Below are 23,874 nucleotides of genomic sequence, written 5' to 3'. Positions count from 1 at the left end.
ATGGTTCAGGATGAGCTACGATGCATTGTCGTATCTTTGGAAGTCTGAGTATCACCCTAGGACCTTCATGGAGCATATCTGTAATCGTTGATATCCATGTGCGTTGCTGTTTCCTATCCAGTCCAGAGGTTGCCATCAAATTCCTTTCTGGAATCATATAGTATGGTAGCTCTAAGGTGATCAATGCAACTCTAAGCGCATCCAATGCTTCGTGCAACCACTGCAAAAGACTTTTTTTATGAAACGAGGCTTGAGGATTATTTTCCGCCATCCATAAAACGATGTTTTTCAATGTGTACGATGAAACTTCTTTCTTACGTGGATGTAATACATCGTTCTTTATCATTTTCAATAAAACATACAATTTAGTTTGAGTGTCGTTAAGATTGCTAATTAGTTCGATCTCACCGGCGTTAAAACACACTCTCCATTCAACATGTTGATATTCGCTTCCTTTAAATCCAACAGGCGTAAGAAATGCCCCAAGTGATACGACCCTCTGAACGGCTTCCGGTGGCGGCCAGTGGCGAGGTCTTGCGGCCCATTTTGACAGAATGTTGGGGCAGTAGTAATGTAATGCATGTACATAGTCACTGTGCATGTGTCCATGCACTGTACTCGGAATTGACGGTCCCGCACGCTCATGACGCACCTCGCTCTCATGCAAGTCTTCGTTCGACCAGTTATTAACATACAAGTCACTGCTCAAAAGTTCGCGACCATATCCGTCATCACAAAACGCACCATGTACTTGCCTGTGAATTGTTGTACCGAGTCTCTCCAGTAGCAGTCTACAGTGACCATGGTAACTCCTGCGGCTGAGTGATCTCAACACGGTTATCTCCCCAGGAAAGGCACTTGACTTTACATCATCTTCTAAACAGAATACTCTATTATTTACAGTCATTAGATCCACATCACTTTCCAGGTAGCTGCTCAGCCCCTCACCTTTGCTACCCGTAATAATTAACGTTGCCTCTCCACATTCCCATGCAGTCCACAGCTTGCCTAACTCCCGATATGCGTCTTTCCGAGCCTGTATTATCTCCTGTCCGTAACCGAGCCAGCTCAGTATAGTGCATGTCTCAACGGAGGTATTTTCCCACTGAATCTAAAAAACGTTTCAATTAGAAACACGCTACATGTCATAAATAACATTACATCGTTAGTAGTCAAATAAATCAGCGATACTAAAATTATTCCAATTTAAATTATTCTTTTACGGCCATACCATTCGATGTATTATCAATTTAAAATTCTAACACGGCACGCGACTTGTTTTCTATAGACAAAGAAGGAAATCAAGCGTGGGTTATTCTGCAATAACTTATGGGCGGAGCTTAATGTTTCGAAAATAGTTCCGAATAAATAAAGAAAATATTGCAGTAAAATGCACGTGCTAAAACCCGCTCTGAAAGAAATGTAATTGTAGCATGTATAAATGTAATGAAATAACAAATTGTATATTTGGTGATAAGTGGCATAACCACACCTACAAAGAATGTTATTGGTTAGGAAGCGTAATTCAGAAAACATTTATAGCATGTCAGCTTTTCAGTAGCATCAATAAAGGTGCCGTCATTAACTTTCTACGATTGTTGTTTTCAATGTAAGTGACGTCATTTGCAAAATATTTATGAATGAAAACGACGTCAAATGTTTGTACACATCAATGACGTCACTAAATAGTGAACTTTGTACTAAGAAAGGCGGAGTATTGAAAAATATAGTTACGTCCTAAAGCTTGAACCAAATCAATCAGAATCGTGTTAGAATCGAAATAATATTTTTCTATAATGGTTTGTTGTCGAATAATCCACAGTAAGTTGTATAGATGCGTGTTATTTCGCACCCGTGATTTAATTCCTACGCATCAATACTCCTTACTGTGGGTTATTCGACAACAAACCATGATAGAAAAATAGTATTTCTTAAGTATTATCTTGTGAAAATATATTACAATTTCGTGTGCATGTTCTCAGTGAATAATCCAATAGTCGGTACAAGTATTGCCAACCATGAATTAATTAATAAATTGAATTAAGTGGATTGAAATAAAGACACTGAAAATATAGACGGTAATCAACGGCGAGTTCATATATATTTATGACATCCATTCATAAACATACTAAACATATAATGTTTAAATCTCTATTATCTGAAATTGCAAATGCGGAACGAATAATGTTATAACTATTGATAATAAACTAAATTGCTATGGTTAAAGCTGCATAATTTAACGAAATTATATAAACTTTAATTGTTATGTCTGTAAATACAATATATTGATGTTTAAATAGTTTTTTTAATAAAATGAAAGAAAACTGTGAAAAACGTTTGCCAAAAAGTAGTGTCGTACTTTGGCACGTGCAGACACTGAAAAGTGGTTATAAGAAGATTCATGAGAACGGATGTATTCATTTTTAATGTTTCACATTTTGTACAGAAGTAAAGTATTTAATTTGGGACCAATTATTGATATACAGTATAAATTTACCGTTGTTCTTTTTTCTAAAGATGTTAACGTATATATGCCTTTAGTTATGCAAACATTAGACATCTAGATTGAAATGTCATTAAGAAATATAATAGGGGTAGGGGAAACGCAGACATATAAACGGGAAGACTATGCGTTTATTGTCATTGTGTACTGGACACAAACTGCACTCGACTTATCATCTTACCAAGTCTTGTTTGCTGGACATACTGCCCTGTCTTGGGAATCTTTCCGGTTCATCAGGTCTTGTGCCACTTTCAGCCATCCATACAGTGCTGAAGTGAGATATTTGATAAAAATAGGATCTTGCATGAGTGGTCGTTTTGTATTGAATTTATTAAACTCATCTTATAACATGACCTATTCTCCAGGAGTGAAATAACGTAGGCTCCAGGAGTGAAATAACGTAATGCTCAATTTTGTTTACTACATGGGTGTTATTACACTAGTTATATAAATGTGAAATGACGTCATTTTTGTGACGAAATGATGTCATTATTCCAGCAAATTTCTTTAGTTAAACTCTTTAACACTGTAATAAAAGGGTGAAAAGGGCATAAAATAAAGAGAAAATGTGTTGGTCATGTTATAAATAGAATCTTAGATTCGTGGTCATTTTGTATTGAATTTATTAAACTCGTCATCTATATAAAGATAAAGACTCGGCAAGCCTAGTTTTATCTTTATTTAGATGACTCGTTTAATAAATTCAATACAAAACGACCACTCATGCAAGATCCTATATATCTCAATAAAGATAAAAACGAGCCTTGCCGAGTTTTTATCTTTATTTAGATGACGAGTTTAATAAATTCAATACAAAAATACCACAAATCTAAGATTCTATTTATAACATGACCAACAAATATTCTCTTGATTGTATGCTCTTTTCACCGTTTTTTCACATTGTTAAAGAGTTTAACTGAAGAAATTCGCTGGAATAATTATGTCATTTCGTCACAAAAATGACGTCATTTTACAGTTATATAACTAGTGTAATAACACCCGTGTAATAAACAAAATTGAGCATTACGTTATTTCATTCCTGCAGCGTAGGCCTTGTTATAAGCTGATATGGACAAGAATATGTGATATAGTTCGGGTAATTATCATGAAATACAAATCAATATTTTTAACACGATCACGAATACGCGTGCATGTACATATAAACTGATCATAGCTGACACGTTGCAGTACATAAGTTTAAGTTATGTTATGTAACGTTAACAATACTGCTTTTCAATAAAATGCAAATAAGATGGCTTCTGCCCGTGTAAAAGACACGTCTTATAGGAAACCTGCCTTACCTTATACATCACAATTGATTTATTAGCCTAGTCAGGTAATATGCCGGTTGAATGACTCAAGTTAAATAAAAAACATTACGTCTCTAATATACCTGGGCGAGCAAAATTAATAGTTTTCCAAAAGAAAAATTCGTTCAACGGCCTCTTATATATCCCAATCTTTCAAATAAAAGGAAGTCAAATGGAAGTAAATATAGAATTTTATTTTACTGATATTGTAACATACACTGCATGGTGTGTTCGATGCCACGAACTAAACTAGTAGTAAAATAATACACTTGATGAAGTGGGAACATTTATTGCTACTTTTATGCGCTTACCTCATGCAATGGACCAACATATTACAGTAATTAATGGAGTTGTCGTTAATGTATTTTCCTCTTACTTATCTGCGTTAATGTATACAATTAAGTTTAAGTCATTATATATTGAACAAAAGTATCATTATGATTACTCAATACAATGACAGATAATATAATACCGTGCCCTTGACCGATCAGTAAGGTTGTTCTTCGGCGCGGAATGTTTGAAAACTGCAGTAACGCACGCGACTTGTGTTGATATGGCATGTGGACCGCCACGTAGCTAGTTTAATCAAGAGTTTTTAGATGTCGTCCTGCAAAATAATAAGAATATTTTTTACGCAATAGAAAAAAAGAACATTTCGAAAGATCATCTGTAACACTTTATATGTTATACATTAAAGTATAAATGTGCATGCTTCAATTTTTAATTTAGTTCAAGACTTCATATTGAAACAACATGAGAAACTATATAACACTCTTCAATATTTGAGTTTGCTGAACGAAAAGGACGTTATCTGAGCAATGACATGCGTGAATAAATATTATCAGTTTGCTATCGGTTACATGCCGAATGAATTTAAGTAAACTTTTAACATGTACTGAGAACATAAGATCAAAACTTTATATAGTTTTGCTGCTTTTGAATTTATTTAATAAGTTGTTTAATGATCTCATAATTTTCGCCGGTGCCATTTTATTTTACGTTGAACATTTACCGTCGACATTTATATGTTAATGTCGCAATTACCGTAACAGAAATACACCATTTAAAGGCTCAGTGTGGTTGAGCCTCAAGAGAAAGTTAAAACACGACACATGCAGACGCCTCACGAAACTTGGATTCAAACATTTAAACTGTTAACTTGAATAATTGCAAGCTAGTCCAGTAGTTAATTCAACGACATTACAAAGTATTCACGAACAAAACGCGATGCATTGACTTTTTATATTAACACGTTCATCTGCACCTGTTCGGGTTGAAATTTATATAATCACAATTCATATGCCTATAATCAATGTTCAACCGCATTTAAGAAATTAAAAAATGCCAACTTAATATTAGGCGATTAAAATTGAAAGCATACATCTCCACAGTAAAAATATCGCCCGGAGATTTTCGATGCTCACGACACCAATTAAAAGCAAACAACACAAGTAGTTTTACTAATGATAACTTTACTTTCCAGGCAATATCGGCAGATTAAATGACACTAGCATAAATAACCGCGACCGCGAGCAGAGATGAAATAAAACGGTTGGTCACTTATTCCATATAACAAATACGTTGCATACACAATCAATGAAAAATTAACATAGTTATCGACGTTACCAGTCTTTGGCCGATAAACTAACCACAGCTATCATAGATGACCAATGTGTGATACACCTTTTACAATACTGTGTATACCAGAAGTCATATAACGGTGATAACGCAATGTTATTTTATGTGACTACATCTGATTCAAACTTATCATCATTAACGGATTAGCCTGTCATGTGGTTCATAAGATAATTTTAAAAGACCCACATACATTATTAGTCTATCTGGACAATGCCGCTTCACAAAGAAATTGATTAGATTATCATAACCGCAAATGTGGTTTATTACTTGTTCAAGTTTATGTTCAAATACCTATATGTACGACAATAATCCATATAAGCAGTTAATATATATATATGTAAGTATCCATTTAATACATTTAGCTCGCATAAAGTCACACATAAACTTGACAAGCGAGACATGCGTTTTTTTTCAGATTTATAATTGTTTGATTATATGTATTCCAAATTAATCGTGTACATGAACCAGTATGTCTGGAGGCACTTAACTTCTAATAGCGGTAGAGTTCGGCGTTGTTTTTGTACAGACAAAGGGACCTTCCATACGGGACCCGTGTTTATCATTGTTTGGTTAAAATACCCTGTGGACTTGAAAGTGTAGAGTAAATCAACATTATAAATTATAAACTCGACCGAACTACGTAGAAAGACCATGCAGAGACATTTCTACTTGAGGCAATATTATAAATTAGTTATATGATTGGAATTCAAAGCATAATAAAATCGGACATCGGAAATAAAGATTACTGAATTAATGCATTGTTTATAATAAATTTAATTAATCGAACATACCTTAAAATATAACCGAATTGTTCCATAATAATATATTATTTAAGCAGTGTCATTTATCTGAAAGTAATGAATTGTTTTATCTTGATTTTTTATTCTTCAATCTGTGAACTTCGCTACCAGGAATTTTCATTCCGCAACCCGTAAACTTGCCGATTTAATATGATATTTTATGTAATATATATTTAACTTGTTATTACACATTCGACAACCGTTTTGGCCGGAATTCATACCGAATTTGACAAGTACCATGGCTATTGATAAGTAAAATATGTAACTTTCATTGCAGGGCAAAACATTTAACATGGAACAGTGATTTTTTTCCAATTTGCAAAGCTCTCACTTTTGAGTATAACTAATACCTTTAAGTATGTTAATATTAAGTAAACTATGTCAATATCAATTTTGCATTTAGAAAGAAGATGAAGTTTTAACGTTATCATAAACGTACTGGATCAACATTTGAAATAAAGACGCGCAGACATGAACACAAATTTTGTTCGGAACGCATGCTAATAAAACAAACACATCTTCGTCACTCAGACTGCAATCCGCCATGCATTCTGAACGATGACATCAGTCATTTATACTACTCAAACAAATATGTCAACCCGTGAGGGGAACCCCCTTGAAGTGAGAGACGGTTATTTTTAGAAATGCATATTCATGTCAGAAATTATAAATATGGGCTTCGTTTTATCTCACCATCGCATTAATTTATTACAGTTTACAAGGCTATTGCAATATTTATAAGCCGAGAACAAACACAATAAATATAGACTTTAATTACACCAAACTTTTATATTTTCCTTTTACAATTAAAGAAGTCACTTTCGATTTCAAACAATGAACAATTAGGTTAAAAGCGAAATACTTTTACTAATACATAACCTTCGCGTTTCATGTAGAATTCATACGCGTAATAAATTAATAATAAATCCTTACCATAAAGAACATACTTGGAGAACAATAGTTAATTATAATATTATATTTAGTTCGCTTAAACTATACACTTCGTCGAGATATAGAATACTTTTATTTCACACAAAAGAACAAGTAAAGAAAATTGAAATGGTCCAAAGAAGAGCTGCACGTTTTACCACCAACCGTTACCGCAATACCAGCAGCGTTACCGATATGTTGAATCTACTTCAATGGGAGTCTCTTGAGGACAGAAGCACAAAACTCTAACTAGTGATTCTGTACAAGATAATACATGACCTGGTCGACATACCAAGCGATGCCTATCTATCAGAAGCACCAGCGCGAACACGTCGGAACATGCATAGTTTGACCTACAACCACTACTCAACATCATCAGTAGTCTTTAAGTTCAGCTTCTTCCCCAGAACCATCCCAGTGTGGAACAGACTACCACCTACAGTAGCTGAGGTCCCTTCTTTGGTATCCTTCAAGAGGGAGCTAGCGACGCTGCATTTATAACAAGGTGTTTCACTACCAGATGGTCGTATGACCAGCTGGGATTATCTCTCTTTATCCTTCCTTTTACTATGTATCTATCTTTATTATTCCTAATTTAAATATGTAGTATCGTGTACTTAATCTGTATTATCACTTCTAACCTTATATTCCCTGAATACATAATATTATGTTGTACTTAATTTGTATCAAATCTTTTATTTTTATAACATCTATCATTCTATCGATCACTTTACCCTTTTATTAAGCGCCACTATCCGTTGAGTAATTGTCAAGTTTGACTGGTCAACGTACCGATGTAGATGTAGATGATGTAGATTCACCGGGATGATCACCGTCCCAAATGCGCATGTGCAAAAGGTCGAAACGCACTGAATTGTTGATGACTACACCGAACTAAAGTTGTATTAATATAATCTGAATTGCAAGTACTGATTTAAAATAAATATTTATGCATCTCAACCTGCGTTACATTAAACAACGATGTTTATTCTTAGTTAATTGTTTAAAGATACCTATATATATATATATATATATATATATATATATATATATATATATATATATATATATATATATATATATATAAACCATACTTTAATAGTTGTTTGCGACCGGTACTGCGTCCATTGCACGCTTTGATTTCAAGTTACCTCACCTAAAACGCGAAAATAACACTAAATGAAACAAATCATGTTATTAAGTTCACAGCGTGTCAATCACATTTATTTTAACTTAAAAATATTTTAGATCCAAACAATTTATACTTAAGCTGCGAGCCTTAAAATGTTTTTATTGTTATCACCGGGTTGTATAATCGATGACCCGTGGATTTTTTGTTATCACCGGGGTGTCTAATCGATGCCCCGTGGTTTTTATTGTTATCACCGGGCCGTATAATCGATGCCCCGTGGTTTTTATTGTTATCACCGGGCCGTATAATCGATTCCCCGTGGTTTGTAGTCTTATCAACGGGGTGTATAATCGATGCCCCGTGGTTTGTATAGTTATCACCGAGCCATATAATCGATGTCCCGTGGTTTGTATTGCTATCACCGGACCGTATAATCGATGCCCCGTGGTTTGTTTTGTTATCATCGGGCCGTATAATCGATGCCCCGTGGTTTGTATTGTTATCACCGGGCCGTATAATTGATGCCCCGTTTTTTTATTGTTATCACCGGGGTGTATAATCGATACACCGTGGTTTGTATTGTTATCACCGGGCCGTATAATCGATACCCCGTTGTTTTTATTGTTATGACCGTGGTGTATAATCGATGCCCGGTGTTTTGTTTTGTTATCACCGGGTCGTATAATCGATGCCCCCTGTTTTTTATTGTTATCGACGGGGTGTATAACTGATACCCCGTGGTTTGTATTGTTATCACCGGGCCATATAATCGATGCCCCGTGGTTTTTATTGTTATCACCGGGTAGTATAATCGATGCCCTGTGGTTTGTATTGTTATCATCGGGCCGTATAATCGACGCCCAGTTGTTTTTATTGTTATCACCGGGTCGTATAACCGATGCCCCGTGGTTTGTATTGTTATCACCGGGGTGTTTTATCGATGCCCCATGGTTTGTATTGTTAACAGCAGGGTTTAAAACCGATACACCGTGGTTTGTATTGTTATCACAGGGTCGTATAATCGATATGCCGTTTTTTTATTGTTATTACCGGGGTGTATAATCGATGCCCCTTGGTTTGTATTGTTATCACCAGGCCGTATAATCTTTGCCCCGTGTTTTTAATTGTTATCACCTTGGTGTATAATTGATGCCCCGTGGTTTGTATTGTTATCACTGGGCCGTGTAATCGATACCCCGTGGTTTTGATTGTTATCATCGGGGTGTATAATCGATGCCCCGTGGTTTGTTTTGTTATCACCGGGCCGTATAATCGATTCCCCGTTATTTTTATTGTTATCACCGGGGTGTATAATCGATGCCCCGTGGTTTGTATTGTTATTACCGGGCCGTATAATCGATGCTCCGCGGTTTGTATTGTTATCAGCGGGCCTTATAATCGATGCCCCGTAGTTTGTTTTGTTATCACCGGGCCATAAAATCGATGCCCTGTGGTTTGTATTATTATCACCGGACCGTATAATCGATTCCCTGTTGTTTTTATTGTTATCACCGGGCCATATAATCGATGCCCCGTGGTTTGTATTGCTATCACCGGGCCGTATAATCGATGCCCCGTGGTTTGTATTGTTATCATCGGGATGTATAATCGATGCTCCGTGGTTTGTATTGTTATCACCGGGCCGTATAATCGATACCCCGTGGTTTGTATTGTTATCACCGGGGTGTACAATCGATGCCCCGTGGTTTGTATTGTTATCACCGGGTTGTATTATCGATGCTCCGTGGTTTGTATTGTTATCATCGGGGTGTATAATCGATGCCCCGTGGTTTGTATTGTTATCACCGGGCCGTATACTCGATGCCCCGTGGTTTGTATCGTTATCACCTGGGTCTAAAATTAATGTTCCTTGGTGTGTATTTTTATCACCGGGATGTAAAATTGATGTCCCACAAAGTATAGTGGTATCAACGGGGTGTAATATTGATGTCCCGTGGCATGTTATGTTATCACCGGTGTGTATAATTGATGCCCAATGACGTTAAGTGTTAAAACAGGGGTGTATAATTGATGTCCCGTGATTCGTATTGTTATCATCTCGGTTTATAATCGATTTCTTATGGTGTGTATTTTTATCACCGACTGTATTAGTGATGTCCCGTGGCGTGTAGTGTTATCACCAGGGTTTTAAATCGATGCCCCATGGTGTGCATAATTATCACTGGGTTTATAAATGATGACCGTGGTGTGAAGTGTTATCAACATTGTGTATATTTGATGTCTTGTTGTGTGTATTGTTATCACCGAGATGTATTACTGATATCGCGTGGCGTGTATTGTTATCACTGGAGTGTATAATTGATGTCCCGTGGTCTGTTTTGTTATCACCGGGGTGTATAATTGTTGCCACATGGTTTGTTTTGTTATCAACGGAGTGTATAATTAATGTCCCGATGTGTGCAATGTTATCACCGGGGTGTATATTTGATGTCCCATAGTGTGCATTTTAATCACCGGGGTATGAATGAAGTCCCGTGGCGTGTGTTGTTATCACAGATGTGTATATGATTGCCGTGGCGTGTAGTGTTAACACCGGGGTGTATAATAGATGTCTCATAGTGTGTATTGTTATCACCAGAGTGTATAATTGATGTCGTAAGGTGTGTAGTGTTATCACCGGGGTGTATATTTGATGTCCCTTTGTGTGTATTATTATCATCGTCGTGTATAATTGATATCCCGTGGCGTGTGTTGTTATCATTGGGGTGTATATTTGATTACCGTGGCGTGTAGTGTTTTCACGGGGGTGTAAAATCGATGTCCCATGGTTTGTATTGTTATCACCTGGGTGTATAATTGATGTCCCATGGTGTGTATTGTTATCACCGTGGTGTATAATTGATGTCTCGTGGTGTGTTTTGTTATCCCTGGCGTGAATAATTGATGTCCAGTTTCGTTAGTTGTTATCACAGGGGTGTATATTTGATGTCCCGTGGTGTGGTGTGTTATCACCGGGAAGTATAATCGATGTCCCATGATGTGTATTGTTAGAGTGTATATTTGATATCACGTGGCGTGTATTGTTAACAAAGGGGTGTATAATCGATGTCCCGTGGTGTGTAATTTTATCACCTGGGTGTATAATTGATGGCGTGTATTGTGTATTGTTGTAAAATTATGTCCAGTGGCGTGTAATGTTATCATGGGATTGTATAATTTATGTCCCGTTGTTTGTATTGTTATCACCGGGGTGTATATCTGATGTCCAACGTGTTTATTGTTATCACCGGGTTGTATTATCGATGACCCATGGTTTGTATTGTTATCATCGGGGTGTGATAAGTGATGTCCCGTGGCGTGTGTTGTTACCACCAGGTTGTATACTCGATTTACCGTAGTGTGTATTGTTATCACCGGGGTGTATAATCGATGTACCGTGGTGTGTATTGTTATCACCGGGGTGTATAATCGATGTCCCGTGGTGTGTATTGTTATCACCGGGGTGTATAATCGATGTCCCGTGGTGTGTATTGGTACCACCATGTTGTATAATCGAAGTACCGTGGTGTGTATTGTTATCACCGGGGTGTATAATTGATGTCCCGTGGTGTGTATTGTTATCACCAGGGTGTATAATCGACATCCCGTGGTGTGTATTGTTATCACCGTGGTGTATAATCGATGTCCCGTTGTGTGTATTGTTATCGCCGGGGTGTATAATCGATGTCCCGTGGTATGTAGTGTTATCACCGGTATTAATAACTATAAATACAAAATAATTAGACTTTTTAAATAATGTCCAAATTAAATAGCATGCACACATTCCTAAATATTCCACAACAAATCTTTATAATTATTGTTCATGTTTTGTAGAGAACTGGACATGTCTTGCGACAAATCGTGGAAGATGATCGAAAGATGGGTATTATTGTCTTAATTATTTGAAACACACACAAAATATAAATACATCTATACAAAGTAAGTGACGCTCAGATTTTATCTGAACTAGTGATGTAATTAAAGTTAGGTGTACGTTTAAGTATATTTACCGTACCCGGTGTACCTGTAAGTATACATAAGAGTACCCGGGGTAGTACACAAGCCGACAATGACCAATCGAGCGTAACTATATATTGCTTCGGAATTAAAGACATGACTTGAATGACAACTAATACAGTGTAGAAATGGAATAAAATTAGATCAATGTATACAAACTAATAACATGTGTTATTTATTACTGCTTTTCAGTTAAATAATATTTAAAGTCAACTGTTTTATTAGGTTTTGGGATGGATCCGTTAATACGACCCGAATGTCGTGCTGTTGTATCGACCCAAGCCCACAAAGTGGGATGTGTATCCTCAAGTTAAGTACATCGGTAAGTCCATATGTTGATGTAACCGGGTTCATATTGTTGACATGGTCTCATAAGTTCCTGTCATTTTTGCATACATCTAATGAACAAGTAACTTTTGAATATAGTATGTAAACAAAAAAATATCATAATCATAATTCGAGATGCATTAAATTGCGGATGTTTTAATTGACCTTTTAGAAAACACACCCAAATTTTCTTGAATATGCTATTAGTATAACTTTAAAATGTGAGAGTAGATTTTAAGAAATATATATTTGCCGGATATGGCAGTGTAAAATTTATAAATTGGTATTTAATTATTTTATCAGTTTATTATCAGGTTCCATATCTACAACATTGTTAAGAAGATAATATATCTGTTTGACACAATATCTGTAGACAGTGTCAACGTAATCAGTGTCGGTGCTGATTGTGGAAATATGTTTCAATGTTAATCATATGTTACATAATTTGAAATAATGCAACAAACTATTAAACAGAATAATGTTCAACCTTGTCAAATTGAAGTGCATTTGTTTTAAACGGATTTCTCTTATCAACGTGTATTTGTTGGCCTGTGTTATAAGTTTATATATTGCAATAAAGTTGCTTAAATGTATTCCGTGAATTAAAGTTTGATGTGCAGTAGTAACTAATCAGCCTCGAAAAGATTCCTTCCATTTGTGGCGTCCGAGAGCGTTTTGCAATGTTTTGTTAACGCTTGCACTACCGAGCTGCCACTGTCAGCCGTGGCACCAGCATCGATTAGGGAAGGTAAACAATACCCTGCGTATAGTATAAATTACCTTATTTACTCGTTTTCAAACACTTAAAAAAGTCATATTGTGTGCACTTGTTTATGTGAATAGGTAAATCAAGGTGGAGCTCGGTTCATTTACAGACATATACAGACTTAATAACATGTAGTACCTTCAAAACGTATGTTCATTGGAAATAGTAGTGTGTATTTATTATTCAAATGTTCGTGCGTTTTCTAAAGATTATAAGATATGCTTGGAGAGATATATGAATAATTGTCTAGCAAAAGCGACCAGTCCCCTTTTCGTCCACCCGATCGACAACCCAGGCCAATTTGGTATTTTAATATATTACATCTATATAAATGAAGATAGGTGAAAAGTAGTACGGTCTGTCATAAATAATAGTCAGGAAAAGTCGCCTTTAAACAAGTATATGCTCGAACAGTTGTTACTGGAGACGCTTTCTGAATAAAATAACACCAGTTCAGTTTAAATGCATATGATTGGTTTAAATCATTGTTATGTTTCTGATTTCAGAGATGGATATTATTTCCCCCCACACACACACACACGCACGCACGCACGCACGCACGCACGCGCGCGCGCGCACACACACTCACACACACACACACACTTGTCTTCAGTCGCCGCTGTGTAAACTTGTTTCCGTCTCCAAACGAATTTACATGATATATATTAAATATATTTACAAAGCTGACTTTACAATAGCTAGAAAACGACTCAGTCTGGTAAGAAGTAGCATAATTTTACTCATAGCATATGCACAAAACTGAAGCCCGCTCGTGATCACACATAGACAATGTTACTCATGGCATGAATATTTAGCATCATAAAATAACTTCAGTATGTCCTACTTGTTTTGCTGCATCTTTGTCTCAGTCGGGTTCATAAATAGTCTGCAATTTAAACTGTGTTACCTGATCATTATCTTCAGTGCTTAGATTTGGTGACATTGTTGTATTAAAATTTAAATAACATTATTAATTCCTGTTGATATCATGACCAAATCGAGTTCAAGCGCACATATATTCATTGTATTGATCCCATGGCGTCTCTTTTCGTTTCAAAGTTATTTGCGTTACTACACTTATTGCTGTGAAGTTTAATATATTCTAAGCCTGGGTTCCGATGTTTGAAAGTGTCCAATTATAAAAAAGTGGCATTATCATCTTGATGTTTGAATCAAGACAAAACAAAGAAAATATGGGCAGTTTCTTTCTCGTCCTGGCTTCGACGTCGGCGTTGATGTCCATGTGACACCTTTGAAAAGTGTTTTTAAGCTCTGCTGTTTTCGGGGAAAACCCTAGGTATTGCCATAGCCAGATCGTCGTGTCATGTCGTCCGCCGGCGTCGTGCTCAAACCTTAACATTGGCTCTAAAATCAAAGTGCTTCCACCTTCAGCTTTGAAACTTCATATGTAGATGCACCCTGATGAGTTCTACATGCCACACCCATTTTTGGGTCACTAGGTCAAAGGTCAAGATCACTGTGACCTCTAAAAAATATTTTGACATGCTTTCATGTATTCAAAACTGCACCCGCAGCCGAGCGTTGGCACCCGTTATACAGTGCTCTTGTTGTAAAATCCGCTTTTTTCCTTAACACTTTGGAATTACGTTTTGAATCTTGGAACACTTGTTAACCATCAAGGCGCCATGCGTATGAAAAAGAATACATCAATCTACCAACCACTCTTTCAATATTTGCTGCTGGTATCATAGGACACCATTTAGTCCTGGGGCACTTCTTGTTCATGCATACGAGCATTTCGTTTCGGAAATGTAACGATGCATATAGCTTGTAACGACCATTGATAGTTATTGAATTTTGAACACAGAATGGATGTAGATATAGTTCAATTAAGATATACAGATAATTAGATACAGATTAGGTAGAGCTAAATGGCTTACACACTAATTTAAATGTATTCTATCAATGTATGACGATTAAGCCAATCCCTGTTTATACATGTAGTTCTGAACTTATTCTTCGGCTAAGAAAACTTAATTGAAGTCCAGGCCATTTATTGCACACTGTACTTTTCTTCGTGTCTCTCTTATAATATTGTATGGCGGTTTAAACAAAAATCCCGCCTTTAAATTTGAAGTTATGTTCCAAACAACAATATTCAAAGTTAAAAAACCTGGACCAGAACATTGCACTTTCTCTTAATGCCGTCCATTGTAATGTGACGGTTCGATCAAATTCATTTAATAATTTTGAAGTTTTTTTCTGAGCAAAGTTGTTTCAGACGGACAGACAAAATGTCAACATAACTTTATCCCTTAAGCCATTCAACCGGCGATTTGCATTATTGTAGGTAAGGCACCAAGCTAGATTTCCTCCTATAAAATTGTCAGTAAATGTATATAGTTACTAGTATTATATTTTAATGTTGAAAGTCACTTAATGAACCACATGGGTGTCAAGTTAATTCGTACGCCTTGTGTGTAAACAATCATCGGGTGTAAACTAAAGCCATACAAGGGACACCATTGACACTTTACTACAAAAACACTGTACTGAAGAACATATTCTTTATTTTAGAAGTCACATCTTACACATGTACAAACTAATTGTTCACATGAGTACATGTGCAAAGACATAATAAAGCAACATACATGTACATGCATACATGTATATTTTTTTCCCAACACGTTTTATTACAAGACAGGAAAACAGCAACATATATATGTACATATGCAACACAAACAGTCTGCACAGGCTAATCTGGGACGACACTTTACGCACATGCATTAAACCCAGTTTTCTCAGAATACGACTCATATAACAAGGGCTGTTTGTAAAACATGCATGCCCCCCATATGGGCTGTCCGTTGTAGTGGCAGCCATTGTGTGAATACGATTTTTGTCACTGTGACCTTGACCTTTGACCTAGTGACCTGAAAATCAATAGGGGTCATCTGCGAGTCATGATCAATGTTCCTATGAAGTGTCATGATCCTAGGCAAAAGCGTTCTTGAGTTATCATCCGAAAATCATTTTACTATTTCGGGTCACCGTGACCTTGACCTTGTGACCTCAAAATCAATAGGGGTCATCTGCAAGTCATGATCAATCTACCTATGAAGTTTCATGATCCTAGGCGTATGCGTTCTCGAGTTATCATCCAAAAACCATTTTACTATTTCGGGTCACCATGACCTTTACCTTTGACCTAGTGACCTCAAAATCAATAGGGGTCATCTGCGAGTTATGATCAATCTACCCGTGAAGTTAACATGATCCTAGGCGTATGCATTCTTGAGTTATCATCCGGAAACCATTTTACTATTTCGGGTCACCGTGACCTTGACCTTTCACCTAGTGACCTCAAAATCAATAGGGGTCATCTGCAAATCATGATCAATCTACCCATGAAGTTTCATGATCCTAGGCCTATGCGTTCTTGAGTTATCATTCAAAAACCATTTTACTATTTCGGGTCACCGTGACCTTGACCTTTGACCTAGTGACCTCAAAATAAATAGGGGTCATCTGCGAGTCATGATCAATGTACCTATGAAGTTTCATGATCCTAGGCCCAAGCGTTCTTGAGTTATCGTCTGACAACCACCTGGTGGACGGACCGACAGACCGACCGACCGACATGAGAAAAGCAATATACCCCCTCTTCTTCAAAGGGGGGCATAATTATAGACAGTGACATACAAAAGTACACATGCAAACGATTAATGTCACAGTGTCATACTTTATATATATATGGTTGTAGATAGTGACATACAAAAACAAAGCAATTTGCATAGAAGTTTGAAAACAAGAGATGTGTTTGTCAGAAACAAAATGCCCCCTACTACGCCGCTTTGAAGTCATATATTTGACCTTTGACCTTGAAGGATGACCTTGACCTTTCACCACTCAAGATGTGCAGCCACATGAGATACACAAGCATGCCAAATATCTAGTTGATATCTTCAATATTGCAAAAGTTATGACCAATGTTAAAGTTTTGGGACACACCCAATGAATGAATCCATGAATTGATGACAGACAGACAGGCCAAAAACAATATATCCCCGATCATTCGATCAGGGGGCATAAAAACACACCGTACCTTTAACATAGATGACAGAATGACTGACACATAATACACAGCATCTAGAGCAAACGCTTAATGCCTTAGACCATGTTTAATTGTTTTCTTAAATATTCTACAAAAGCTTATCATATAATTTATATATTATACTCTTAAGAGTGTATATATTACTTTTGTTTATCAACAAAATCACAAACCATATCATGTCTTTGTAAGCTTTTACATAACAAATATTTACAAGAGAAAAAACACAGCTTCATGTCAACAGACATTCAGAGTTTAAAAAATGCTGTAACTATAAGACAGTTGCATGCAATTGTGTGTTGGAAAAACATTAAACAAGTATGAATAGAGAACAAAAGTAAAAACTAGATATGTCAGTATATAAACATATTAAAAGTATGTATTAATTGTAATAAGCAATTAGTATATGCAAATTCAGATGAATAGAAAGCATAAAAAAGCAAAAATAGGTACATTTTCAAAATAAGGACATTTGCCAGAGTACATAAATATTTTAAGTACCTGTGTGTATAAATTATAGTAAGCAAATAGTGTTTGCATATGCAGATGAAAAAAAAATGTATAGAAAAAAACAAAAAAGGTATATGTAATTGTGATTTATGACACAAGTGTTCTACCTATAATTTCTTTAAAGATGTCAACATGGTCCTTTGAGTTAAAACAAAACAAAGTTGTAAAGAACAATATTAAAGGGATCTTTTCACGCTTTGGTAAATTGACAAAACTGAAAAAAGTTGTTTCAGATTCGTAAGTTTTCATTTTAGTTATGATATTTGTGAGGAAACAGTAATACTGAACATTAACCATGCTCTAATATAGCCATTATATGCATCTTTTGACGATTTTAAAACCTAAAAATTATAAAGCGTTGCAACGCGAAACGATTGAATAATTTGGAGAGTTCTGTTTTTGTCGTTAAATTTTGTGAAACTACAAAGATTGCTTATATAAGGTATAAAATACGTCACACATGTGTACTCGGCGGAATAGCTCAGTAGGCTAAAGCGTTTTTACTTCAGGACTCTGGCAGGACTCCAGGGGTCACTGGTTCGAAACCTGCTCCGGGCAATGTTCTTTTCCTTTTTTTAATTTTTTTCTTGATTTTTTACTGGAGCTTTTACGATCCAATGTTTACATTTATCAATATAAAGCATTTAATGAATAAGTTAAAAAAATGCCAAAATCTTTGAAAAGGCCCCTTTAATTAAATTTAAATACTAAGTTTGGTCTACAATGGTAGTTAACAATACCCATTCCCTGACAAAGGATTCTGTATCATTATTTGAAATTGCTGTTTTTATAAGTTATCATATTCATACTTTATGTGTTTTTTGGCTCCTGTTTTGGATGAATTTATTCATTTTACACTTGTATAAATATAGCTTGATAAACAAAATAACATTATTTGTGGCTATAGCCGACTTTTTTAAATACCCAAGTAGAAAACTTTACTTATTCATAAAAGGAAACAATTAACCTGGTAATATCTCATCAATTAATGCTTAAGATATCTGACATTCCCAAAATAAATATTCTAAATTTTCCTAACTTTGTTTGCAAAAGGAGCACAATGGATCATTTGTTATTATTTATTTTGCTCAAAAGCCTATTTGTTCCAAGTACCAAATGAATTATTCTGTATTGGAACCACTGTACCTTTACATTATTTGTTATTAAAAAGAGTAGTTTAAAAATGCAGTTCCATTCATTTTCATTAATCATGGTATTGAGTTTTATACCCCATTTTGCTTTAACTGAAGGTTGTTCATTGTTCTTATTTACATTATTATATAGTCTTTTTAGCACCAGATTTTTTTTTAATATGAGATGTAATAATGGGGGAAAAAGGGTTTTATCATTTGTTGGGTAGGACAGGGTAAACAACTTTTGTTCACAAATTTATCTATTGCTCTTGTCACCCCTATATAATTAATAAAATATAATATTGTTAAACTGTACATTTCACTCAATTTATCTACAGAAATAACGGTTCCATTTTTGAATATATCACCTATACAGTAAATTCAAGCATCAAAACATGACTTGTATTTCCTATCAATATATTTGGATTATAAAAAAATGAATAATACAACAATTCTGCTTTTACTTCTAATTTACTACAATAAATCGAAAAAGCATTTTTAAACATCTACCCAAAAGGGTTTGAAATTCTGTTGGATATATTTAAAGCATAATGATAACCGCAATTAAAAAACATACATGTTTATTTTATTGAAAATGACGGTCGCCAAACATGTTTATAAAATGTCTTCAAAGAGACTGCGATTACTTAACTATATATTAAAATTAATAATTGAGCATACTCCATTTCTGAAACAATACTTTCCCTACAGAATATGAAACATGGACACAATTCGTTTCACAATATAACTTTATAGTTAAAAATTTCAAACAGCCTAATCAACAAATGTTTGTTAAAAAGTGTTATATATTGTTTACTGTTACATAATGATATCATCAGTTTTGGATTGTTTCCAAAACACTTTTGCAAATTGCTAGTTACAGCATTCAAATCTACAGCATCTTGTCCTTTCATCTTGTTCTTTCCTCAGTCGTTTTAATTTTCCTGATGCTTGATAAATGTAGTTGTCTAATTTCGAACAAAGTCTTAATATTTCTCCAACTTCTTCTACTTAAACACAGGTTTTCTTTTAACCATATCTCGCATTCGGACTTTCCAGTCAATTTGTTTAGATGCATATATTTTTCAAATTCACTCATCACAACTAGTTGTTCCTGCGGCGTCCACTTCTTTTTTCCTGAAATATAAAATACCAAGATGAATACCATAACATGAATCAAAAATATTGACAACTGCAACAATTTACGTTTATGTGTGTCGTCCACATAATAATGATATTATATGAACAACATTTCAAATCATCAGATGAGGACATGTTAAAAAAAAGCAATGCTGAACCAAATATATATAATAAGAACAATTTTGCTGTTTCATGTTGCCAGAAATATACAGAGTACATGTTATAGCTAAGATAACAATTATACTATAACGCAGAGTAATGCAAATATTCCTCCAAACAATTATTACACACGCAAATAATTATATTCGGGTTTAATGAATTGGTTCACTGGAAGGACACTGTGGTATAGCCTACATTCTAATAGTGCCTCCTAGTGGTATACCATAAGCAACACTGTACATGAAACAAGAGGGCCAACATGGCCCTAGTTCGCTCACCTGAGAGGAGTCGGTTTATTCAATCTTTACCAAACCTCAAACTTGACCTAGATATTGTCCAGACAAACATCCTGGTCAAGTTTTATCATTATTGAACCAAAACTCTGACAAATGGAGTGATTTTATTTTTGTAAGATTTGACCTGGTGACCTATATTTTGAGTTGACCCCCCTCACCATACATCGAAATTTGCTTACAAAAATAAATATAATGACCAAGATTCATAAAATCTGAAACAAAATTGTGACCTCTAGAGTGTTTACTAGGATTTTGTGCAATATAATGAAAATTTGGACAACCTAAAGTCAATAGTTATGGCATTAATTATGTGATATATATAAAACCAATCTTTTCACCAAGTTTCATGATGATTGGACAAAAAATGTGACTTCTAGAGTGTTTCCAAGCTTTTTTTATTTGATATAAATATGAGAAAACTGCCCCCCCTCCCTGGCAGCCATGTTATTCAACTGACCGGAACCATTTTCGAACTCAACTCTCATATCCAGGAAACAAATGTTCGGACCAAATTTCATGAAAATTGGGCCAAAAATGTAACTTCTAGAGTGTTCCCATATTTTCACTATATACATATAGATAAAAATGCCCCGCCCACTGGCGGCCATGTTTATCAACGATCTGCATCATTTTCGAACTCGTTCGAGATATCAATAAAAACATGTTTTGACCAACTTTCATGATGATTGGGCAAAAATGTGACTTCTAGTGTGTTTACAAGGTTTCTCTACAGCCAAATAAGGAAAACTGCCCTGCCCACTGGCAGCCATGTTTTTCAACCGACTGGAACCACTTTTGAACTCAACCAACATTTCATTAAGACAAACATTTTGACAAAGTTACATGAAGATTGGACATAAAATGTGACTTCTACAGTGTTAACAAGTTTTTTCCCTTTTTTGACCTAGTGACCTAGTTTTTGACCGGGCACAACCCAGTTTTTAACTTGACCGAGACTTCATTAGGACAAAGCTTCTGACCAAGTTTCATGAAGATCGGACAATAAATGTGGCCTCTAGAGTGTTTACGAACAAATGTGGACGGACGGACGACGGACGGATGATGGACAAAGACCGGTCACAAAAGCTCACCTGAGCAATCAGGTGAGCTAAAACTATACCTAATTGCAGTGGATATATGAGTGTTTTTTTTTGTACAATAACCTTGACTTCTAACCTGGGGCAGAGTTCATATGAAATGTTGGTATACCCAAGACGAGGGTCAACGATTTTCAGGGATGCTTTCTGCAAAAAATGGGGATCCCAAGCAAATGTCGAGATGTGTGTGCACTGTCTATGAATGCTTTATTGATAAAAAGTTAGTAAATATAACACCAACATACCTCTTTTTAGACTTGTTGAAAGTATAGCAAGTATGATGACAATTGTTTTATTTGAACCAGTTCAGATAAAGTAAAATTATATGCAATCATCAACACATGCATATTCCGTCAGACTAGTGGATTCTTATTAGACAACATATACAATATCCTGATTAAAATTTGCTTTACACAACAATTAAGTATTTATATCACATAAACATTCTAAAATACATAATAAGATAATCGATCAATAGATCTAAACAATTAAATATCAGAGAAAGATTGAACTCATTAAATAATTAATCATACAGACGGCTATGTTGATTATCATTTCGATGTTAATGCGCTGTAACCCTGTGAGCTCACTTTGGTGTAAACCAGATTTTGACCCACACTTAGGTATACACACTGCATTGCGTTTGATATGTTTTTGTTTCGATATTTTGTAATAGCAATTATAAATAGAAGTGGTTTGAAGTGGTACGCAATCTTATCATTGGCTATAGTATAGTTTATGTTGAAATAATGTCCAATGCCTTATTAATTCAGAAGTGTATATAAAATCAAACGCTAATGCGCACAGTCCGTTTTTAGTTGTATTACCTGTAATGGTGGGAAGTTCAGAATCAGGTCCGATCTGATTACAACTATACACCGGGCTTTTTTTCAAATATATTCACCTACATTATGTTAGATTGATAATTTTAACATTGAACGCCAAACGAAACACCAACTTTGAACAAAAGCCTAAAGCCACTGCCTATATATTAATTAATCGTAAACCAGCAAAGGTTGTCAAGACACACAATTATTACTCTTACATAATACAACCACCATTCCGGGCAAGGATACAGCAGAAATAAAAACTACATATTAAGAACCTATGAATTTTTACCAAGAGATATCAGGTATTAAACAACTGTTGTTCTAGCTAACAATCAAGCACTGGATAATGAAGTCATACATAACAATTATTAGTTCATTCTTGAGCAATCAGCAGGAAACCATTTTACTGTTTCAAGTCACTGTGACCTTGACCTTTGACATAGTGACTTGAAAGTCAATAGGGGTCATCTGGGAGTCATAATCAAATTACCTATGAAGATTCATGATCCTTAAGGCGTAAGCGTTCTCTTGTTATCATCCGGAAACCATTTTTCTGTTTCTAGTCACTGTGACCTTGACCTTTGACCTAGTGACCTGAAAATCAATAGGGGGCATTTGCGAGTCATTATCAACGTACCTATTAAGTTTCATGATCCTAGGCGTAAGCGTTCTTGAGTTATCATCCGGAAACCGTTTTACTATTTCGAGTCACTGTGACCTTGACCTTTGACCTAGTAACCTCAAAATCAATAGGGATCATCTGCCAGTCATGAGCAATGTACCTATGAAGTTTCATGGTCCGAGGCCTAAGCATTCTTGTGTTATCATTCGAAAACCATCTGGTGGACAGACGTACCGACCGACCTACCCACCTATCGACATGTGCAAAACAATATACCCCCTATTCTTCGAAGGGGGCACAATAATGATAACAATATATCCTTCAAATTTCTAATTTACTTACTTTTGTATTTATGTTTGCAATGTGTGCCTTGATCGCATGATAAATAGTAACTGACATTAACATACTCATGCACCCCACTTAACCCCTAAACCAGGAACCTATCCAAAAATGTTTGTATAGGTCTATGCATTAACCTGCACCAAATAGTACTATTGAGATACCTTCAATGGGAAATCTCAGAGCGATATTTTTGGGAAGCACTTAAATGGATACCATTCATGTTGCTTAACAGCGCTCATCATTTTCAAAA

General features: G+C 35.5%; 3 protein-coding genes and 1 long non-coding RNA gene across 18 annotated transcripts in view; 1 reads left to right on the top strand and 3 right to left on the bottom strand.

Annotated features, from left to right (window-relative positions):
• The window catches only part of LOC127867092 (uncharacterized), a 377,266-nt gene extending 369,262 nt beyond the window's left edge, over positions 1 to 8,004 (bottom strand). The window contains exons 1-2 of one of the 3 annotated variants that reach the window (XM_052408075.1): positions 7,185 to 7,298; positions 4,286 to 4,420 (exon numbers count right to left, since the gene is read on the bottom strand). The gene's annotated coding sequence lies outside the window, so the exon portion shown is untranslated. Of the gene's footprint in view, positions 1 to 4,285; positions 4,421 to 7,184; positions 7,299 to 7,915 lie in introns of those variants that run through there. The other 2 variants (XM_052408072.1, XM_052408070.1) reach the window with 2 other exon arrangements.
• LOC127867115 (uncharacterized) overlaps positions 1 to 23,874 on the bottom strand; it is a 229,674-nt gene that overhangs the window by 75,493 nt on the left and 130,307 nt on the right. The gene's annotated exons all lie outside the window — the stretch shown is intronic.
• LOC127867101 (uncharacterized) overlaps positions 1 to 23,874 on the top strand; it is a 242,158-nt gene that overhangs the window by 92,378 nt on the left and 125,906 nt on the right. The gene's annotated exons all lie outside the window — the stretch shown is intronic.
• LOC127867131 (uncharacterized) overlaps positions 19,675 to 23,874 on the bottom strand; it is a 70,396-nt gene continuing 66,196 nt past the window's right edge. The window contains exon 4 of the long non-coding RNA XR_008043307.1: positions 19,675 to 20,275. This is a non-coding gene — a long non-coding RNA (uncharacterized LOC127867131). The remainder of the gene's footprint in view (positions 20,276 to 23,874) is intronic.

Source organism: Dreissena polymorpha, chromosome 2 (assembly GCF_020536995.1).
Source record: "Dreissena polymorpha isolate Duluth1 chromosome 2, UMN_Dpol_1.0, whole genome shotgun sequence".
In the NCBI taxonomy this organism is placed as follows: Eukaryota; Metazoa; Mollusca; class Bivalvia; order Myida; family Dreissenidae; genus Dreissena; species Dreissena polymorpha.
The sequence above is the reverse complement of the archived record's forward strand: the minus strand, read 5'-3'. Positions and strand labels throughout refer to the sequence as shown.